Source organism: Notamacropus eugenii, chromosome 2, assembly GCF_028372415.1.
Source record: "Notamacropus eugenii isolate mMacEug1 chromosome 2, mMacEug1.pri_v2, whole genome shotgun sequence".
Taxonomy (NCBI): Eukaryota; Metazoa; Chordata; class Mammalia; order Diprotodontia; family Macropodidae; genus Notamacropus; species Notamacropus eugenii.
Window position 1 is genome coordinate 492,779,108 of NC_092873.1, and position 22,950 is coordinate 492,802,057.

Genomic DNA, 22,950 nt, shown 5'->3' on the forward strand with positions numbered 1-22,950 from the left:
AATCTTAATCCTATGATCCACTATCACCTGTTGTCTTTTCAATTTGTCTGTGGACACAAGGACCTCATGAAGCACTGGGCTACATGCCAATGACAAATTGGTCAATGGTTCATCTTTCACCACTACCACTTTCCACAGGTTTCAATTCCTTCTGTGAAAAGGAATTAAAGAGCTCAAATTAAAAGAGGTGCTCAGTGCACTATGCCTCTATAGAAAATATTATCAATAGGATGTAATCAGTTTCTAAAGAAAGAAAATGTCAAAAAATGTTGAGGAAAAACCTTTGACTGAAAATTAGCTTAAATCTTTTTAATAACAAAATCAGGCCACAACTTTTTCCCCACCAAATTCACATGGGAAACCATGATTTCATCAACTCCTGTAAAATGTGCTTGGTCACTGGCAACATAAAATAACATCCCAACTGACAGGCTTTGACAATGGTGCCCCAACACCTATTTTGTGTGCCATGCTCTGGGCTTAAGCTGTCCATCATAAGTGCTTAAGCTGATTTCACAATATTTGAAAAAGTCAGAGGAGAGGAAAATGAGAATGCAACAGCAAAAACTAAGCCCCATGGCAGATACTAACACTATTCTGACATGGTGTCCATCTTCCTGGGCTACTGCTCACAAGTACAGATACTACTTACAAATTCCATAATCCAATCAAAGTAGGTTACTCCTGGTCTTAGCTGTCATCTGCTTTGAATCACTAGAGAACAAGACTGCTGAAGGGACTCTGTAGTCATCTGCACATTCATCTGAAGTCTAGCCTTCCATCTTCACTTCTCAGTCAACTTTCTTCTGCATTCTATTATTATTGTTATTGTCTCCTCTGAAGCCCCATCCTACAGTTGAATAAGCATTCAAAAAACATATAAAAGTAAATAATTTAACCTTGTAGTGGTAGAAGTAAAGCAAAGAATCAAACAGTTATGACTACTCTTTCCTTAATGAGCTTTTGTGGGTTTATTTTAAAAGGCAATCCTTCATTCCACAAATAGGTATTATCTATTCTATAAGTTGAACTGAGTGGAGCATGAAGAAGAAAAAAAATATAGCCTCTTTCCTCATGGAGGACATTCTTTGGGAGCTACTCCACCTCTCCTTCACAGGCTGTAAGCTGGCTCCCCAGGAGTGCAACTCCCTAAGGTTTCAGATTCAAGATACTTTGTGTGTTCATACTCCTAAAACTGTAGTTCCCTTAACTAGCAATGGAGTGACCAGGCCTTTGTCACCGAGGGCATCAGTGTATGTATGCGAATTGAAGTATATTTCTGGATGTGAATGGTTTTCTGTTCCTTGCAGTAATCTGATGGGTCCATGCTAATCAATAGACACACATGACAAACCTACCTCTCCCTTCCCCATCACTACCTCAACTCACTTCTCCATGGTCCGGTCACCTGAGGTTGCCTTCCCCCACACAACCACACCAGTGTGACTGAACTCACTGTAGCTTTCCTGGATGGGCCATGCCACCAAGCATGAGGATCTGCCCCACACATATCACACAGGCTTAAGAGCAGGATGACCAGTGATGTTTCTACACATCAGCCTCCTTAACCATGGCCTAATGGAGTCCTGGACCCTTTCTTCTTTCTTCTCCAACAAAATTTGCTTTGGTTTCATGTTCCTTCCACTCTCCTAGGCTATTTGTCCAAAGAGACTTATCCCAAATTGAATTTTAAAGGGGTAGATGTATCAGAGGGTACAGATGTCTACTTCTCACTAAAAATTCTCTTTCATTTATCTAAATCAATTCTAAGATATTAACTAGTTTTTATGTAGCCACATAAAAACTTAAGAAAATGCCATGTATGTCCCGAAAACTGTAACCCCAAAGGCTCTTGCCTTCATTACATAAATGAACTAATTGCTTTCAGCAAAGAAAGTTACATAGATTTATGGCAGTTTATTTTATCTGTCTATACTAATACAATCTGTTATCTCTCTGCCACATGAAATTCAGGTGCATAGGCACCCTACAAATGCTTAAAAAGGTAGAGGAGGTAGGAAGAAAATATGCAGAAATGGATATAAACTAACTATAAAATGCACCTCACACTTGCAATTCCATCTCAGTTGTACAAAATTTGTTATGGCTACTTCTCTATACTATATGAAAGATTTTTAGTCATTATTTCCAGAAGCTACACTAAATCCTAAGAGCTGAACTAAAGGAAATGATTTTTAAAAAACCCCAAATACTCACTTTAGTAGGAAAAGGAAGGACATGCTAGCAAACATTATATATGAATTGTCCCAAGTAAAAAAAAAAAATCTTTTCTGAATTATTGTGGGCAAATCAAACTGAAAAATAACTCCCCCAAATAAAAAAGCATTTTGAAACCACTGCCTTAAAGGACTATAAGTAGTACCAATTTATTGCTGAAGATGTTGCTTCACCCAATACAGTGATCTATCTGTCTGATTGAAAATCAACAAACCTAATTAGGACAAAGAAATACATTCTTCCTCTGTAATCTGTTCCTCTGAACGTTAAGTCCTCTAGATCACAGTGCAGAGTAAAGGATAGATCATTCGAATATGGGTCAAAATTAGGGGGGAAAAATGTTACTTATATAAAAACCCATGCATCATCCATCCACAAGACAAACTATGAGATTGTGGTTATGAGCTGGACGACTGTTTAATCAAATATATCAGATATCCTTGCCCTGCAAGACATTATTCACAGTCCAAATTTCATTTAAACAAACAAATAAACCTACCTCAATCAGTAAGCCTAAGTCTGAAATATTTCAGTAAAGCAGTATCTTTGGGGGGCATTTCAAGCAAGGTCAATCCATAATTCATAGAAAAGATTCAATAAGCAATTCATTTTGTAACCACAAACAGCCATTTTGCCTTTCTTTCCAACAGCCCAACCTTTCGCTTCACCTGCTTCTCTCCCTTTCACCTCTATCTTATCCTGATCACCACAGACGAAAACAACTATGACAACTGAAAGAAATCCATGTTGTCTGTGGCAAGAATCTGAAATGCAAAGGAGAGAAGAGATGTACGCTGAAATGCAAATGTGGCCACATCAAAAGTCTCTTCAAGTAATGGTCTCTTAACAAGCTTAGAGTCCTGCTGAGAAATAACCAAGCAGAGCCATCATTTGTAGAAAGAACAAGAACCCTCAATAGGCTTACGCAATACTTGTACTTGTACAGTGAAGATGGTCCTCCATTATTCAGTGTGATTAGAGAAATTCATGTTTCCCCATTGGAGTGTATGCAAATTAAGCAATTTGTATCCTAAGTGTCATCACCAAAAGGTAGGCTGGAGGTGACAACCTTTAGAACATGGCAAACTGACAAAAAAACTGGTGACTGAGGGATTAAAATCTGCCTCCACTATCTAATTGTAAAATATGAAACAGAAATGAGGATTCTATCTTCCTCCCTAGCCTAGGTCAGGTTTGAATAAAAAGCACCAATTGCTCCTATAGCTGCTTCAAAAATTAGGGAGCTGTAAACCTGAAATAACAACTATGCAATGGGTATTCAGGGAACCCCTCTTTCTATTCTTAAGGGTCCTGTCAGGGACTTTGAAATCAGTTTACCAAGATACATTTTGTTTGTCTGCCCCGGTTATTTACCTCCTAGCCTCATGCTTTCCCATTCTGTCTGCCCACTTTTATTTTATTTCAGTTTTCTGTGGGAGAGGGTCAAAAACAGATGTCAGCTTATAAATTAAAACTTGGGCATCTTTGGAATCAATAATCTGCAGCCCTTCCCAAACCCTTTCCTATGCTCTTCCACAGCTCTTTTGCTCCACTAGAATCATCCAAAAACTCAGACAAATTAATGACCTCATGGACGCGGATGTTGAGCCCAACCAGTCCAGGACTTTCTCGTGTGAAGATTGCAGATCCACAGAAAACTCTCCAGAGGATCTACTCAATCCCCTGCAAGTCTTCCTGATGCCTGCTGCTATTTCATGGATATGGATACCACTACCATAGTCAAGCTGTCCATGTTTAAATTTAAACCCTGCTCTTCAATAAATTGCCCCCTTCCTCTCCTCTCTAGATCATACATGTTCCTAAAGATGTTTTTTGTGCCACTTCCTAAATGCACATCATTGTGGAAACAAGCCAGAGTCTCACTCATACCCACCAAGCATCTTTCCATTGCCTTCTGGCCATGGAAACGCAATCACTGTCAACATCAAGACAAAATCCATTCCCTGCCCATTTTCTTTGTTTCACTTAGACTTCAAAGATTTCATCAGCCAGGCCATTCATGTCACAACCCTTCTGCAGCACAGAAGACAGACTTTGTAAGTTGCTAAGGTTAAAAAAAAAAAAACTAAATTGATAGTCAACCTTTTCTTTAGGAACTTTTCTTTCCACAAAGTAGGACTACAGTGGAGGTCATATGATCGTGTTTGTTGTTATGGAGCAGTCAGGTGGTACAATGGATGGAAAGAGCACTGGGCTTAGAACCTGGAAGACTCATCTTCTTGAATTCAAATCCAGTCTCCAACACTTACTAGCCATGTGACCCTGGGCAAGTTCATCTCTGTTCCTAAAGTATAAAATGAACTGGAGAAGGAAATAGCAAACCATTCCAGTATCTCTGCCAGGAAAACCCTAATGGGGTCACAAAGAGTCAGACACAACTGAAACGATTCAATAATCACAAAATAGGGTCATCCATACAGTGGGAGAAGGAACTTTATAAAGAATCCTAAGTGCAACTCTTTCATTTTCCAGTTAAGCAAACTGAGGTCTATGGAAGTTAAGTGACTTCCCCAATATCACAAAAATGTAAGCACCAGCAGTGAGATTCTGGTCCAGGTCCTCTCATTTCTGGGCCAGAGTTCTCTTCAACCGAACCACGTTTTTTTGTGGCTATAGTACCTTACACACAGTAGGCACTTAATAACTGGTTGTTGATTGGCATATCCCTAAAATTCTTTTGAACTGAATGAGGCCTTGGAAATCAGCCAGATCAAGGCCTTCTTTTTATATAAGAAGAAACAGGCTCATGGAGGTGTCTTGCTCATGGTTATCATGATGTGACAAAAGAGCAGCAGAGCAGAATGCAGGACATGTGACTCTTGGTCTAAGGCTGCTCTTTCCTCCACAGTTTGAGGAAGTAATATAAAAATGCCGTCAACGAGCCTTCAAAGCCAGACAGCTAAATTCCATCTTATCAGATGTGCTCAAAATTTGTTCCAGGCGTATATATTTTATGAAATTCTGGGGGATTAAATAACAGCGTGCTTTTTAATGTTAAAAGTCCAATTAAAAGTGAAGTGATTTTAAATTCTCCTAATTTAGGCTATTTCACTTAATATTGTAGTGACTGTAGGCAAAGTAAACAATCAGCCTGGTGTCTATTAGTCTCTGTCTCTGTCTCTGTCTCTGTCTCTCTCTCTCTCTCTCTCTCACTCTCACACACACACACATACACACATACACACACACACACACACACTCTTCAGAAACACACAACACTGTTGCAATTCAGAAGACCACTAGGGCTTCAACAACCCAGGGATTTCTAAACAGGTCTAGAAACCAAATGATTTCTTCTCAAGGAAGAAATGGAGGGTTGGATGTGGATAAAAATGGGGAGGGACTAGTGAGATATATTGAATAGAAACAGTTTTCTTCAGCCTAAAGCAGCACTAGCTTATTCAAGGCACCTATATGTAAGGAATGAGACTTTAAGTCATATGGTTGTTCTAAAACATGGATCCAAGGCTGGACCACAAAAGCAAATTTTAGATGCTAGGTATATACTACATTTCCCCCATATCTTCATGAATAACAATAAGGGTCACACAGGTGGTCCCACCAAATCTCATCCTCAGATTTAATTTTGCACAGTAAATGGCCATCAAGAATCAGGCTCACTTATATAAGACCACAATGAACCTTTAACTTGGCTGCTCAGATAGTCTCTTATGGGTTGGCTCTTCCTTATGAACCTGTCTTTCCAGCCAAATATATCACTATACTTCAGAGATAAAATAATGACCATCCATTACAGCAGAATTCAAGGCAGCTGCTTAAGTAGACTGCAAGAATAAAAATGATGCAGACACCAACCAGAAGAAGAGATTGTGTTACAAATGTCCCCAAGGGACTAAATGAATCAGAGAAACCCTATTTTTCTCTACTTCACAGTCCATTCAACTGGCTCCTGACAAATGGACTAGAAACCACAAACTGGGAGACACACCCAAAAAAAGAGACCTTTATCAAGGACCTTTTGGAAACTCAAAATCTAGCTGATGATTTTTAGTCACTGACCAAAGCAACCAGAAACCAGAATCATCACTAGGAGCAAGTAACATTTATTGGGCATCCAGCTGGATGCCTGGCACTTTGACAAGCATTATAGAGATCATATATTACGGAAAATATGTGAGCCCTGTCCTCTTGAAATCAAATATAGAACACTTGACAGCCCAGTTTTCTGAGCCGAGAAACTAAACCTGCCAATAAAGAAAGTTGAAGCCATTCAAAGAAGCATGAAGAGCCTTAAGATTTAAACTTCTAATGCTTCTAGGCTGTATTTTTTAAAAACTTATTGCATAATTTTCACCAGCAACATAAGATCTTTAATCTATGATAATAGGTGTTTTAGAACAACAATGAAATTTTAAATTCCTTTGGGGGGACTTTCTCCTGAAAACAAAAAGTAGCTTTGGTAGTTGAGTTTGCTTTTATTAGTTAATTTGGCTAGCTTGTTAGTTTTTAACTTTTACTTGTTATTGTCATTGTTTATTGGTTAAAAGCTAAAACTTCTCTGCCAGTGGTGAAAATAGAAATTACTAACCTTACTAAACCTAATTTGTTTATATATATGTGTATATATATATATACACATATGTACATACATATACATATATACATACAGATAGACAGATAGATAGATAGATACATAGATAGATACATAGATACATAGATACATAGATAGATACATAGATACATAGACAGATACATAGATAGATAGATACATCGATAGATAGATAGATAGATAGATAGATAGATAGATAGATAGATAGATAGATAGATAGATATACACACACACACAATCCATCCAACACCTCACCTCTAGAGGCTTTTCTGACTAGGAAGGACTTTCCAGATCTTACGCTTTGCCACTGATTAGCATAGCCTTTCAAGACCCCAGAATCACTCCCATGACAAAATTAAGCATTAAAGGAAGACCTTAGTGAAAGACTATATTACTTAAGTACCCAGGATTTAAAGTGGAAACCACTTTTGGTTTTAAATCATTGTATTGCTACTATACTCAGTGAAACAGAACTTTTAAAAGACTACTATCCCTATTAAATTATAAGCATATATATGGTGGAAAGAACCATACAATGATTTAAAAACATAGAGGACCTTGCATTCTAGAGAAGGATGAGGGAAGAAGACAAACTTACTTTGAAGCACCAGTGCCAAGCAATTTTTTTCTAAACAAAGGACCAATTGTTGATTGGTTGTAATATGAAAAATATTTCAGAGAGGATTAATAACTACAAAGGAAATCAAGAAATGGTAGGAGGGAACGATTCCAGATATGGGGTGCTATCCATGTAAAAGGAGGAAAGCAGGAGGTAAAATGTTGTATAGGGATACAGCAGGTAAGCCAATATGGTGACAACATAGAATGAAAAGTGTAGAAATGTGAAATCATTTTGTTAAGATAAAAGGAAGCCAGAAATGTGGATGGCTTTAAACATCTTTTATATGAGAAGTAATAAGGAGCTACTTAGGCTTCCTGAGCACAGGAGGGACATGGTCAAACTTGTGCTGTAGAAATATTAATTTGACATCTGGGTGAATGATGAATGGGGGAGGTGAGAGGCTAGATACAAGGAGACTAATTAGGAGATTATGGCAATACTACAGATAAGAAGAGTGGTTAGAGTATGAGGAGAGAGAGGGAACAACTGAGAGAAATGTGGAAGCAGAATTAACAAAGATTGTCAAGTTAATGGATGGGAAGAAGGAGAGAGGAGAGCTGAGAATGTCTCTAGGGTGGAAGACTTAGGTGACTAGAAAAATGAATGGTGGTGCCCTGCACAGAAGAAGGGAAGGAGGACAAGATTAAGAGGAAAGATAACAAGTTCAATTTTGAAGTTGAGTTCAGGGATTTGGGAGATCCTTCTAAAGGGAATGAATCTACATTTTGTCCAACTTGTTATCTCCTGAGGGAGAAAAGGAATTACACAGGGGATGCAGTTGAGTAAAAAAGATTATAAAAGCTTTGCAGTAAAAACAGATTCCTTTAAAGGAAATTTCCGCAGAGGCAATTAATGAAAGCAAATTCTATTCTAACAAGAAAACTAAAGATATCAAAGAATCAAACTAAGTATAATACTGTCCTGATAGATGGCTTGAAACAGACCTGAGGGAAGCCAGCCAACATTCTGGGATGCCTGTACAATTACCAGTGGCTACTTTTGCCCCTCTCTGCTCAGCTGTAAAAGTACATCAAATCCCAGGGCCTCTCTCAGTTGCCACTTTTACTAAGGGACAACATACCAACCCCTGACAGCTGTGTTTAGACTTTCCCCAGCTACAGACTTGACTGAAGCTAAAAGATCCCTAAAGTCCTCCAGGAGAGAGACTATCAACGAAAAAAGACATTTCCCCAAAGAGGGTGCTGGAGGTCGTCTAGACAGCTACATATCTAAGCACAAATGGAGAGTGCTAAACATAAAATTATAAGCTCTAATGTAGGAAAAATAATTTCAGCACTCAAAACGTAGCAATTTATGATCATCAGAGACAAGGGGGCTATGGCCCCCTTTTATTGAGCTTTTCAAGTCATCTCTTGAGGAAGCCTTCTGCAATATTTTTTTGTCACTTGGATCAACAATATTTTCAATTAGTGCCTAGCACAGTGTCTGGCCTATAGTAGGTGATTAATAAATCTTTGCGATTATTATTCTTTGGATATGAAATATCATTTCCTTTAAAATATTATCATATGGGTCAAGCAATCATTAATAACTCAATATTTTTAAGTACAATTCAGGAACCTGTCAGCTCATGTATGTAATAGCCCACATTCAGCCTTTTTTTTAGTAGCTTGCCCATCATTATATTTTTTATGCTAACAGGATTTGGGTGTTCTTAATTTATTTAGAACAGGGGTGGAGAACCTGCAGCCTCAAGGCCTCATGTGGCCCTCTAGGTCCTCAAGTGTGACTCTTTGATGGAATCCAAACTTCACAAAACAAATCCCCTTAATAAAATGATTTGTTCTGTAAAACTTGGACTCAGTCCAAAGGCAGCACCCAAGGACCTAGGAGGCCATATGTGGCCTCAAGGCAGCAAGTTCCATCCCTGTTTTAGAATCTACACAATATAACAAATACACAAAACCAAACCGGAAGGATGGTGCTAATTTCAAGATGAAATTCTTTATTCCCTAAACCCACCCCCCCCCCCCCTTCATTTCTTTATAAGAAGAGACAAAGAAACCTGCCTGCAGGTTGAACGGGTTCTGGGCTCCCTCCACCCCAGATTAAGAAAGTCTCAGAATTTATATGAAATAATACTATTAAGGTTTACAAAGCATTTTAAATATACTTCCCAGTTTGAATTTCACAGTTACCTTGTGAGGCAGGTACTATGGGTATCAATCAGCATTACCCTTATTTGACCTAAAAGGAAACAGGCATTTATCTCCAGAGAGTAAAGCAGCTGCCCCAAGGCCCCAAGCTGAGAAGGGTGAGGGCTTCAGGGCCATGCCCAGGTCTCACCTGAATCCAAGTCCAGCTATTTTTCTACCACACTACAGAAAGCAGTTCTTCAAAAGTCCTATAGACTCCTAGGTATGTTCAGGGTATTTAAAAACTTGAATTTTTCAGGGCAACTTTACAACTTCAGATATTGTTCAAACTGAATTTTACTCTATTTCAATAATTTAATATTTGAGCAACATCTTTGTTGCTATCAAAGAAAAATGAGTCTGCCCCTATCTCTATCCCATTTCCCAACCAGGTTCTACTATAATTCTGTCCTGCACCCCTAAAAATTAAGTTGCTCAAACCATAGCTTTTCTCTTTCAAATCCATGTAATTAGGGCCCAAGTGTTCTTCCAATATGCTTAACATAAACATTTTATAATTAAATAATTCAGTAATTCTGATTAAAGATGGATGACATTAGTCATTCAATATGACAAGAATTTATTGAGTATCTCCTGTATGTGCACCACAGTGCTGGGTGCTATTTAAGAGACATTTTTAAAGACTAAGAGGCAGTGTCAAAACTCAAATAACTTAATTCAAGTTTAATTGGATGGACTGAGCAAAAACTCAGACAACTACACTTGGTAAAAAACTCATGTGCAGTACATACAACAACTATGTACTGAGAAGCCCTGTGTCCACAGCTTCGCTCTGAGCACTATGAAGACAAGATATCTGAAGAGAACTAGGCAGGTCAGTCTCACTTCCAAGAGACAGGAGGCAGCATGGTCCTGGCCAGTCAAACTACCTTGACCATCACCTCCGTTTAGAACCTAATAAAGGTAGCCCAGGACCACATGCCCAAGAATCTTAGGACTAGCAATGCTTCCAGCTCTGTGCTCTCAGCCTTCATCCTGGAAAGCAGCCCTTGTGGAGATGCAAGCCTGGGAGCCCCTCCAGCAAGGGCTATAGCCATTACCACCCAAGACCCAGAAAGGAAAGTTCTTGCCTCCAAAGACTGGGACACTATGAAATGGCTCAACATGAGAAACTGATATGATTTTTATCCATGGAAATGTCTACATTACTGCTGCACCCTAAGGACCAAGGGCCTCCATCTGACTTGCAGCTGAAACCTCCCCAAGGTGGGACTTTGTCCATTAGATTGTGAGCTTCCTTTTTTATCTTTACTCCCAGTGCTTTGCACATAGTAGGCACTTAAAAAATGCTTTATTCATCCATTCATTCAATAATAGAGTTTTTGACTTCATGGAACTTAGAGGGCATCACAAGGCTTAGACAACACCAAGACATCTACGCTAATACACACCACAACATAATCAGGGTCATTAGAGAATTATAAAATGGAATGATAAATAAGGTCCTGGGAGTCAGGGAGATACCAGCCAGGGATGGTTACACATGATGGAGGAAGGACAACCATCGAGACAGCTAGCACACTTCAAGGCTTGCTTTAAAGGCTGGCTGGGAATCCAACAAGTAGTGAAAGGTGAGCATGAGAAAGGAACACCAAACATAGGGAAATGATGTGTGTAAAGGCACAAAAGCAGGAGAGGTATTCAAAAGGTATTCAGGCATCAGAGAAGCCAGTTTGACTGGAATACTGAACAGTCTAAGAGCTTCATTCTTTTCTCATTTTGTAATCCCCTTATCCAATACATTATGTTGTGGGGAACAGGTTTAAAAAAAAAAAAGACAGGGGCTCTTCTATGACCTTCCTGGGGAGAGGTCTAGGAACAAGGCTGGGTCTGACTTGATCAAGGCAGGTCACAAAAAGAACTAAGCACAAAGGATGCTACTAAATGGCAAATGCTTCAAAATGTTGGGCTGTCCCTGCTGTTACCATGAGAGGTAGTGTGGAATCAGAAAGCCCACCAGTGGAAAAGGAGGCCTACCCATGATAATGGTGTACAACAAATATCCAAAGGCCTCCCACCAAGGCTTGCTAAGCATAGTATTAAAGATTTCACCACTCAGTTAGAATCATGATCCTATGCATAAATCCTAGCATATTCCATATGCAGTCTAAATTTATGAGTTTCTACTATACATCAACAGGTTACAGTCACTGACCAACAGCATTTTAAGTCCAAATTAAATGTACCAATATTTAAAAGATGATCAATTTAACTGGGTATGCAATCAAGAATCAGAAAAACAATTTATATTTTAATTCTTTAAAAATTAAGTAAAAACTCTCAAAAATATTAATTTTGGAAATAGACACAAATGTAGATATTAACCAAAAAAAAACGAAAAAAATGGGAGTTTGAGACAAGCTCTCTTCAAATCCTGAAAGGATCTCTCCCAAAGTCACCCATCTTTTTCTCCACTCCCACTATCCTATCTCATTGTTCACCTAATTATGCCCAACTCCTCACCAAACAGTCAGTTACCCAGAAGAATTGCTAAACCACATGAATTTTAAAACATACTTGCTGGTGATGAAAAGGCAAGTGCACCTGGAATGCTCTCCACAGTTCTAGTTACTTGCACCTCAATAAAGCACCAAAATAAATTTCAAAAAGAGCTAGAAAACTATGATTTAAATGATCAAGGGGATGGAGGGGAGGGGAGGGGCTGCAACCAGAAGAAAGACCAAAAAAATTAAAATTGTTTAGTCTTGGAAAGATAGAGGCTAAGAGGACATGGAATTAAGCTCTATAAAGTCCTGAAGGCCATGGATAGAGTAAAGAGAGCTAATTATTCACTAAATCCCAGACTACAAAGAGCAAGTACCCCCCATTGAAGTCTGAAGGCAGGAGTCATGGAACTAATAAAAGAACTGCTTTACATAGCCAAGAGCAAACCCATGAAATGCACTACCCAGGCTGAAAATATATACATATATAAATATATATACATATATATCTTGGTGCAAGTGTTCAAATAATTCACACATAACAAGCATGCTCCTGTCTCCCCACCCGAAAAAAGACCAACAACCTCCCCATGACCTTGCCATTTACTCAAGCTTCTATCCCATCTCCACTCCTTTTCACTGCTGAGCTCCTGGGGATTATCCTACACTCAGCCCTTTTACTGCCTAAGCCCTTCAAGTCTCAATTCCCACCATCCTATGGAAGGGCTCTCTCAAAGGTCACCAATGACTTCTTAATCACCAACTCCAATGGCCTTTTCTCACTCCTTATTCTCCTTGAACTGTCCATAGCATGGCACTGTCGACCAAAGCCATCCCTGGTCACCCTCTCTCCACATGACTTTCATGATACATTTTTGCTCTGAACTTCACTCTTTCACCCTTTTCTACCCATTCCCTAAGAGTAGATGTCACCCCAAAGCTCTTGTCCTAGCCCTCAAGTTTATCTCTCCTTTGCATACACCCTCTTCTTTGGTGATTTCACTCATTCCCATGGTTTTAATTATTCCCTCCAAATGGATGGTTATGAAATTTATATAACTATTTTATGTATCTATTATATATATACATGCATATTATTTTTCTATTGTATGTATATATTATATGTATATGCATCTATTGTGTGTATATGTGTGTGTATATATATATATATATATCCATTGGATGTAGTGTATATATCCATCATGCTCTTAACTCCCCCAGATTCTCCTTTCACTTCTCCACCTGCCTACTGGACAGCTCTACATGGATGTGCCATCTGCATCTCAAACTTGACACACACAATACCTCAATCATCTAACCTAAACCTTATTCCCTCTTTCTATCTGTTGATGATACCACAATCCTCCCAGACCCCCAGGCACTAAATCTCAGAGTCATCTTGAACTCTTCACTCTTCCCTTTCAACATCCCTGTCCTGGAGCCAAATCTTCTTGGTTCTACCTCCATTCCATGACTCACACCTACCTTCTTTCTCTCCACTCACACTGCCACCTTTAACTAAAGCCTGAAACATCTCTCCCCTAGATATTAGCCCCCCGATCTCCCTGCATCTGACCATTCCCCTCTGTGGCCACCAAAATAACACAATGCAGCACTCTTATCAGGTCACCAGCCAGTGGCTCCAAAATGACTATAGGATAAGATACCAACTCTCTCACTTTGGCCATTAAAGGCCTTTGACCATTTCATGCCAACCTACCTGTCTAGGCACTTCTCTCATTCTGCATTTCATTAAAAGTACAGGTGCTAAATCCAACATATTACTTATTGCCTATGTACCTTGTAGCAGGCTATCCCCCATGCCTACTACACAGTCCTTCCTTCTCATTTCTCTACCTTTTTAGTCTCTCTTCCTTCAAGCCTTAGTCCAACATCACCTGTCCTACTTAAACCTTCCTAGCTTGCTAGAGATAAAGTATTCTCTTCCTCCTCCAATTTGACTGCAGCACTTTCTCTCCTTTGTTCATATCCCACTCTATACTATTCATAATTCTACATATATCTTGTCCCAGAAACAAATAAGCTCTATTTAGGCAGGGACTGTGTCATATTTTCACCTTTGTATCCTTAGTACCTAATAGTGTCTTACACCCAGTAAGAATCTAATACTTAATGAAATGAATCTCTTCATAAAATTCATTCAGGGAAAGTTACACAAATCAGGGTGCAGTAACAGTAACTCTCACTGCTTGAGATGGGTCAATATCACAGAGACTATCTATGATGTTCCTTGATAAAACATCACTTAGTACCAACTCTCAAAGGCAGAATACTGATGCACATGGACAGCAGGTCTGACCAAAGGTGATTTCCTATACTCTATATATTGTCATTTTTCTTGAATCACTGTAATTTTAGTCTAACCCTTTTTGAGCTTATTCCATGTGCCATACCCTAACCATATTTTCCCAATGAGTAACATTTAAGTAACATTTGTTGAACACTATTTTACCAGGCATTCAAAGCCTCCCTATAATCTGACTCTTATCTACCTTTTCCTACCAATCTTACAATACACTCACAAAGTCCTCTCTCAAAAACTCCCAAGTGCTGCAATGGATCTGTGACCATATCAACTCCAGGATTCCTTCCAATGACGTAGCTCATAACCCATCCATGCATGTCAGCCCTATGCCACTCTCTTCCATGTGCCTCCCAAGTTCTTCACACTATCATGTGCTAGAGGCCTTCTTCCATTTCTTTTCACGGCAAAAAGGTTTAAGTGGAGTCCTTGTGTCAGTCCATGTCTCTTAATCTCTTACTCGTATTATATTGAACAGTCCATCTTCTCTCCCTTTCATTCACTGGAATGCTTTTCTTTACCCCTGCTCTTCTCAGGAGTTTCTGGATTGTGTATGTATCACAGCGTGTAGCCATAACCCGCAACCGGCAAGCACATCTCCACTGCCCTTTGGTGTGATCATCAGGGCTTTAGAGCCATGGGTACTCCCCCTCTCATTGCTGTTTGCTCTCTATTTCAACCAAGTTAAACATTTCATACTTCTTGGTTCCTGTTCTGCCCTCTTCCATCTCAATGTGTGTATTCACATGATTTCCAACCTTAACATATCTCAAATAGCCTCCCCAAAGTCCTCTTTTGTCCATTAAAATACCTTTTGTTTTTTTTTTAAAGTCCAGAGGACTAAGGTACAACCTCCACCATGAAACCTCTCATCTCTCTCACAGCCCTTTGTTCTATCCTTTATTTGTATAATTTAATCTGTATTAAGGTTATTTCAATAAATTCTTATCTCTTCTACTAAAGTTTTATAACCTCATTGGGGCAGGTAGGTGGTGCAGTGGATAGAGCACCAGTGTAGGAGTCAGGAGGACCTGAGTTCAAATCTCACCTCAGACACTTGACACTCACTAGCTCTGTGATCTTGGGCAAGTCACTTAATCCCAACTGTCTCATCCTGGGTCATCTCCAGTCATCCTGATGAATATCTAGTCACTGGATTCAGATGGTTCTAGAGGAGAAATGAGGCTGGTGACCTGTACAGCCCTCCCTCACTCAAAACAAAGTCAAGTGCAAGTCATGTCATCATTTCTCTGATGACATGGTCTTCTTCAGCAACGAAGGATGAGCACACACAATAATCTCATTACAGAACTGCCCTTTTAGGACCTCTTTAGTCCTGACACCTAAAACAATATAATATTTATAAGCAATGCTTATGATATATTTGTGTTATATTCTATAATATAATTATGTCTGATTAATGTGAACATGATAAATTAAATAATAAATGCTGATTAAAGTTAGCTGACTGCACTAAGTACTATAAAAAGTCAACAATCATTTATTAAGTGTTTTCTAGGCACTGGGCACTGTACTAGGCACAAGAAATACAAAGACAAAAGCAAAGTCTTTTCCTCCAAGGAACATATACTCCAATGGGAAAGACAAGTTAATTAATTAAAAAATGAAGGCAGTGTTTCCACATCTACACAAAGTATTCCTATAAAATCAATTGCAGGGACCTTTGAGTATAGCCTTGATAACATGACATATATTTTACATACATATGTGTGTATATATATAATATAATAATAGGACAAAAATATAAATTATGTAAATATAAAAGCACTCACCTAAGAAATCTGCCTTCTTTGCAAAATAAGATCTATCCTTTTATACTCTACTAAAAAATCTACTATATTTTCTATGGGTAATTTTTTTTCCCTTAGTGATTATGAGTTCATACCTCACTTCTAATACACGGAAAGTGAGATGGTAAAATTACACAATCATCGAATTTGCATAATTAGGAAAACAAAAACATTTAGCATCAATTTAAAAATGAATTAGACAAAAGTTGATTGGGCACTAGTTACTGTTTCTTTCCCATGCATGCTTCACTATCCATGTTTTTTGAAGTGAGACACCACCACCATGAAAAAGACACTCATTACTTTAATTTTCCTGATTGCAATGGAGAAAAGAAAAGAAAGCTTAAAATAATAAATTAACAAAGTTTCAAATTAATATATTTTGCATTAAGAATAGTTTTTCTCTTAATCATTTAATAAGCACAATCACTGGCATTAAAATTCTGCTTGTCTACTTACATTTCATAGCTCTTCAAAAATGGCTCTCCTCCAATGACAAATCAAGAATACAGCATATATGTTAAATATGATAAATAATTACACCATAAATTATAATTATACATTCTTGTGGTCTTTGCAAATTAACTTGAAGTTGAAAATGGAATTGCTACAATTATAACGTTAACACAAAACAAACACACACTTAAGATGGGAGGAGGGAGGAATGGCTGCATTGGAGCTGTCTTTCTTTTTTTTTAATCAACCACCAGAAAAATTATAGAAATCATAAAAGTCTGACACTCCTGGAGAAAAAAAAGGGCCAAGAAATTGCTTCAAGGAATTAGATTTATTTTACTGAATATATTCATTTGGGGAAAAGAAAACGTCTGGAAACCTTAGTGACTTTAGCTCCTTTTACCTGTTGATCTAAAATATTACCTCCAAATCATTTCTTGTGTACATGAGATTAGTATTAAGTTTGAAACACAAGCAATATCCCAGGTTCTTCATTGCATCCCATACATATATTATGATGGCTCTTTTCAGGTTTTAAAAATAAAATCTACAAATGTCAAGTCAAGGACAATAATGGAGGAAAATATGCAGTAATGTAACTAAAGAAGAATATATTTAGCTTTCTGCTTCTCAGTCAAGGCTGAAAATAACTCTCAACACACTACACTATACAAACAAGCTCCATTTGCAAAGGAGAAAAAAATGAAGGCTCCTATCATGTAGCTCTAATATTATAATGTGGGGAGCAGTTAAAATTCCTTTCTGCTGAAAATGATTCTCATTTAGGCTTAGTCAAAGGCCACCCTGTCTATCACCAACTCTAAGGAACACCAAACAGTCCACTTGGAGAAGGTTTTTCCATCGCTCCCATCTCCAGTCTTATCAAAGCACAAGACATCTGCCCCAACTCTGAATAACATGGTGCTTTCAACATAGTCATTCTATATTAAGTGCACAAATATCTTATAGTATGTTTTCCTCTACACAAATGAGGCTTAATGCCAATATGAGGAATATTCTATTTCTCTAGAATCCCTACAAATAATGGATCTCACTTTGCCATCACAAAGGGAACAAACTTTTCCATGTAATCAATTATTAATGCCACTGAAAGAAAAAATTCTTCCTTTCTCCCTGGAAAAACTTCAAAGAATTATGATGGCCTTCAAAATTTTTCTTTCTTTTTTTTTTCTTATCCATGGACTTGAAGATCTTTTCAATAGGAACATGAAGTTTAATGATTTGTAATTCTCATGTAATAATGTATCATCAGGTAGATCTTTAAAATTTACAAAATTCACTTTTACAACTCCCATTTGATCCTCTCAACCTCCCTATGAAGTTGGCAAGAAAAGTTTCACTACCTGCTATTTTACAAAGATTAAAAAATCAGAGTAACTTGTCCATAGTAAATAGCAGAGCCTATACATTAATTCTAATGTGGTCTAAAATATCTTTGAAACATTGATTTAAATTAACTAAACTTGCCATTTTAAATTTAAAAAATAAAGATTTCATACATTTTTTAAATATAAAAAGGTACCTAGGTTCTTTTCTCTTGTTAGATTAAAAGAATCTGCCTCCACCACCTAACATAGGTATTAACTTGATTAAAAACAAAAGAAGAGTGCTGAAATCTAATGAATTTCCACACACCTGGCACCAGAATCCCAGGATCTGAGTTGGAAGGACCTCAAAGGCTATCTATATCAAGTCTAACCCATACTTGCACAAGAATCCCCTCAGTAACATAGCTGACTAGTAGTCATTAACCTCCTCTTGGAACACCTCCAGTGAAGGGGAAACTAGCGCCTCCTAAGCAGGTCATTCCACTTTGGGATAGCTTTAATTGTTAGGAAGTTTTTCCTTACACGGAGCCCAAATCTGCCTCTCTCCAACTTCCACCCATAACTCTCCATAGTATCAATGTCACAGTAATGTCTCAGTTGACAGCAAAGAGTGTGAAGAACTCCAACAGCAGTTTGAATATATAATATAACAAATGCCATATGGGGTCAAAGTCACTGGCGCACGTAGCCCAGAGTCTTGATTGACAAGAGGGAGCACAGTAGGCCACTGAGACAAAAGGTACCGCAGTTGGATCCCTAAAAAGGTTAGGGGTTTATTCAGGAATAGTACTTGATTTATTTCTACTTTACAGTAAAAGATTATGAATAATGCTTATTATTCTCTGAATCCTAAACTGGAGAGACCAGAACTCAAAAGCTGCAATAAGGTAGAATTATTTAGGGTTGACATGTTTTTTGGTGTGCGTACAAAGTACCAAAATACCTGGTCATTGTGGTGAAATATGTCAATTCAGTTTTAATAGTTTTTTTCTATCCTTATATTTGACTACAAAGGACACCACTTTTGTGAGTAACTGAATGTTCTCTTGATAAACTGCAGTCCAAATCAAAATTAAGAATGTGTAATATTGCAGTTCTAAAGAAAATCTCTTTATAATACTGAATGCCATGAAATTTTCTGGTACACCTTATCAAGTCTTCCATTTTTCACCAATTATAATGCTATCATACTTTAAAATTTCAGGAATAATTTGTTTACAACTTAGAAATATAAAGCTGAAATACAGGTTGAAGGAGGAGAGATTCTATGCATGTACCAAAAAATAATTACATTGCCCTGTTTTTATCTTTGACAGGTAAAAAAATTTTTTAAGGGTGGAGAGGTCTCAAATTGGCAAAGTAAGCAGAGTCAAAGAAACATTCTGATGAGCCAATAAGGTTCAACTGTTAAAAGCATGTGACAAATTTTTAAGTCATTACCCTGAAGTTGAGACCAAAAAGAAGGAAAGGTTGGAGAAAAACCTAGCACTTATCTTACCAGCTCCAAGGGGAATCCACTCTGTGCCTTTTTCCTGGATTTTTCCCCTCAACTTGATTTGCCCCTCAACTTGAATAAATAGAACTTTGCTACTCTAAGATTCCAAACTGATAGCAGCTAAGCAAAGGTAAAAATATTTTTCTTAATTTTCCATATATATGTAGATATACAGATAGATGCAACACTAATAGATAACAAGTATAATTTGTATTTGGAATTAGTCAAGAAGTATTCAATGACTGCCAGTAGTATGTGCTAGATAATTATATATAATTTATGTGAACACAAAATATTATTATATAAGATTTAACATTACATTTGCATAGCTGCTTTGAATTTGGGACCTCAGAGAGTTGCAAAGTCCTATTTACTCCACATTAGATATGAAAATCAATTTGTGGGGGGAAATGGAGGAAGAGGGCTAAAGGCAGGGTCACTGTGGAGCCAGCAAGCTCAGGCTGGGCTTCTTCTCCAACATCTCCCCTCCCTTTGATGTTCATTTCTAGCCTCTGACCTCAGCACTTACCGGTGCTCACATGTCTTTCCCAATGGAGCCTCATTAGCTCATCAGAATGTATGTACTTATTTATACACACAGATACATGGACATATATAGTAAACTCAAATCCAAGTGCCCCCCAGCTGGCCACAATGGCACCATGGACACTACCATAAAATTAACTTGATTCCAGCAAGTTAACAAAATGCTTTCCAGTACAGAGAACATAGTAGACTCTTACCAAATATTTGTGACAAGCTGATTATTAATTCCAAATTCAAACTGAACTATGTCCTAACAGACATACCCAAATGACAAATAACCATAGGCTGTTAGAATTACCATCAAAAATGTCTGGGACTCATGTCTTCTCTTTATAATACTTCAGCATGGTTTCAAAATGGAATTCATAATTTTTGAAGAGTAAATAGTTTTTCATACCCTGGATCCCAGGTATGTCTCCTTCCCCATCTTCCCAGACTCTGTTTTAAACCCTAATAATATGGAGAGTCATTTATATGAGCTACAAGAGAATTTTTAAGCCATAGCATAGTGTAGCACCATGGAGAGCCAGATCCAACCTTGACAGCACTCTGGAAGAGATAATTTCAAGACCCATCTTTGACTTATCCTAGCTCTGGGCCTCTGCACAGGTCACTTAATTCTCAGTACTGCAGGCAACTCTCCTGAAATTCTAAGTTTAGAGTAGGTACCCCACCTGCATTGGTAACAGGAGTATCTTCACCAATATTTATTGGGTCACACTTGCAATTTCATTAGTGTAAAGGACCATATCTACTAATTGGGGTTGGTACCTGTGCTCTACAATGTAGACTGGAACACATAGAAGGAAAGGGACTTTAAAATCAGAGGATTTAGAGCTGGGAGGCTCCTTTATTGCTACTGAGCCACACACCCTCATTTTACAGACTGTCAAAGGCAGGAACCTGGGTCTTCCTGATCCCCTGCCAACTTTCACTCTATATCCACATGCATATCTTCAACTTGAGGAAACACCTGGTAGAAAAGGATTTCTCTTTCTATAATAATAAAAAACATTGGTCAACAACATTCATTGAGCACCCAGTTTGCAAGGATTGAAAGCCACTGAGGAAAACAAATAAAGACTTTCATTAGCACCCTAATAATTAGATACCTAACTCCCAGTAAAATCACCTTGAAGGTCAGTGCCATTTGTATATTCCTAAATAGTACTTTTTAAGTATCTCAAAGAAATACTTTCAATAAGTGCTGAGACACAAAGAAAATAAGGAGACAAACTAAACTGAACGACTTAAGGTCATAACACATATGTTGTTAGAGTACCCAAAACTAAAATCCAGGAATCCTGAATGAAAAACATTCTTTGACTAATCAAATGTCTTTTATTTTCTTCTTCTCTTGATCATACCTAATCACTCTTTCATATTATAAGCTCCATGAGGGTAGGCAGTTCTGCCTTAACTAAATTTTTTATCTCCTTTAATGCTCACCACAGAGCTCTGCAAATAGTATACATTTAATAAATATTTGCTGAATATTCATAGAGCTGAAAAATACCTATGTTATTTGAATGTCCTCCCCACACCCATTTTTAGTCAAGGAAACTGAGGCCTGGGGAAGTTCAGAATCTTCCTCAAGGCCACATTGCTGGTACCTAGATGAGGCAGAATTTGAACAAAGGACTCCAATTCTAAACATAGTGTTCTTTTCATTACTTCACACTGAGCTAAGTTTAATGAAAAATGATCATCTTCAACCTAATAGATGTTTTACTAAAGTATAAATAGAACTCCATATAGGAGAGGAGATGAGTAGGAAGTCTTATTCGTAATTATCTCTGGTCACTGTTGCCTTCATTATAAATATTTTCATGAATAATATAGTACAACAATGATTAGTATATTTAATTATATTGAAAATAGAACAAGTTCACATGAATTATTGACTGCAGAAAAAAATGTAAAATATAGTACTTGTTTATGTTAAAAATCCTTAAAACAGGCTTTGAAGGATTCTTTTTAATTGATAAAAATTATATACTTAAAGCAAAAAAAAAAATCTGGCATGATTTGAAATGGTGAAACACTAGAAGTTTTCCCAGTAAATAAGGGGGTAAAGCAAGGATACTCAGTTTTCTCCACCATTATCTGACATACTTCTCAACATTCTAAAAAACCATAATTAAAATTGAAATTAAAGGCATAAACACTGACAAAGACACAGAATAATCTCTACTTGCAGATGACATGATGGTCTACTTGAAGAAAATAGGAAAAAAATTTAGACAAAATTTTCAGTCAAGTATTAGGATATAAAATAATTCCAGAAAAAAAAAAAACTACAAGCATCTCTCTATTACAATACCAAAAATCAGGAATAAATGAAAGAATGAGAAATTCCATTCAAAACAACTACAAAAATGCATAAACTATCTGGTAGTTTATCTATCAATACTATAAAATTCTATTTACAGAAACAAAGATTCAAATAACAACCCATAGTTCATGAATGGACCACGCTGATAAGATAAAAATGATACTACCTCAATTAATTTAAAGATTTAGTGATACCAAACCACCAAAGGTTACTTTACAAACTTAGATAAATAAATGTCTAAATTAATTTGGAAGAGCAAAATGTCTTGAATCTCAAGTGGAATCTTTTTTAAAAAAAGCAGAAATGGAAGGAGTATTACAAGGCTTCAAACTATACTATAAAAGAGTAATCAAAATTATTGTTAAAAAATGGAAAATTGGGCCAATCGCATATTCTAGATATGAAAGAATTAGAAACAATAAAATCTGGTAACCTACCTACAAACATAACCTACATGTGGAAAGACTCCATATTTGACCAAGAACTAATGGTAGTAGCTTTTTAAAGATTTTTGGCAGAAAATCAGTTTAGATCAGCCTCTTACAGGACAAATACATGTACCA

At 37.4% G+C, this 22,950-nt stretch overlaps 1 protein-coding gene across 8 annotated transcripts in view; it reads right to left on the minus strand.

Moving 5' to 3' along the window:
• The window catches only part of TTLL7 (tubulin tyrosine ligase like 7), a 233,682-nt gene that overhangs the window by 199,171 nt on the left and 11,561 nt on the right, over positions 1–22,950 (minus strand). The window contains exon 1 of one of the 8 annotated variants that reach the window (XM_072648849.1): positions 653–5,038. The exons of the other annotated variants lie outside the window; for them this stretch is intronic. The gene's annotated coding sequence lies outside the window, so the exon portion shown is untranslated. Of the gene's footprint in view, positions 1–652; positions 5,039–22,950 lie in introns of those variants that run through there. 8 annotated transcript variants of the gene reach the window in all.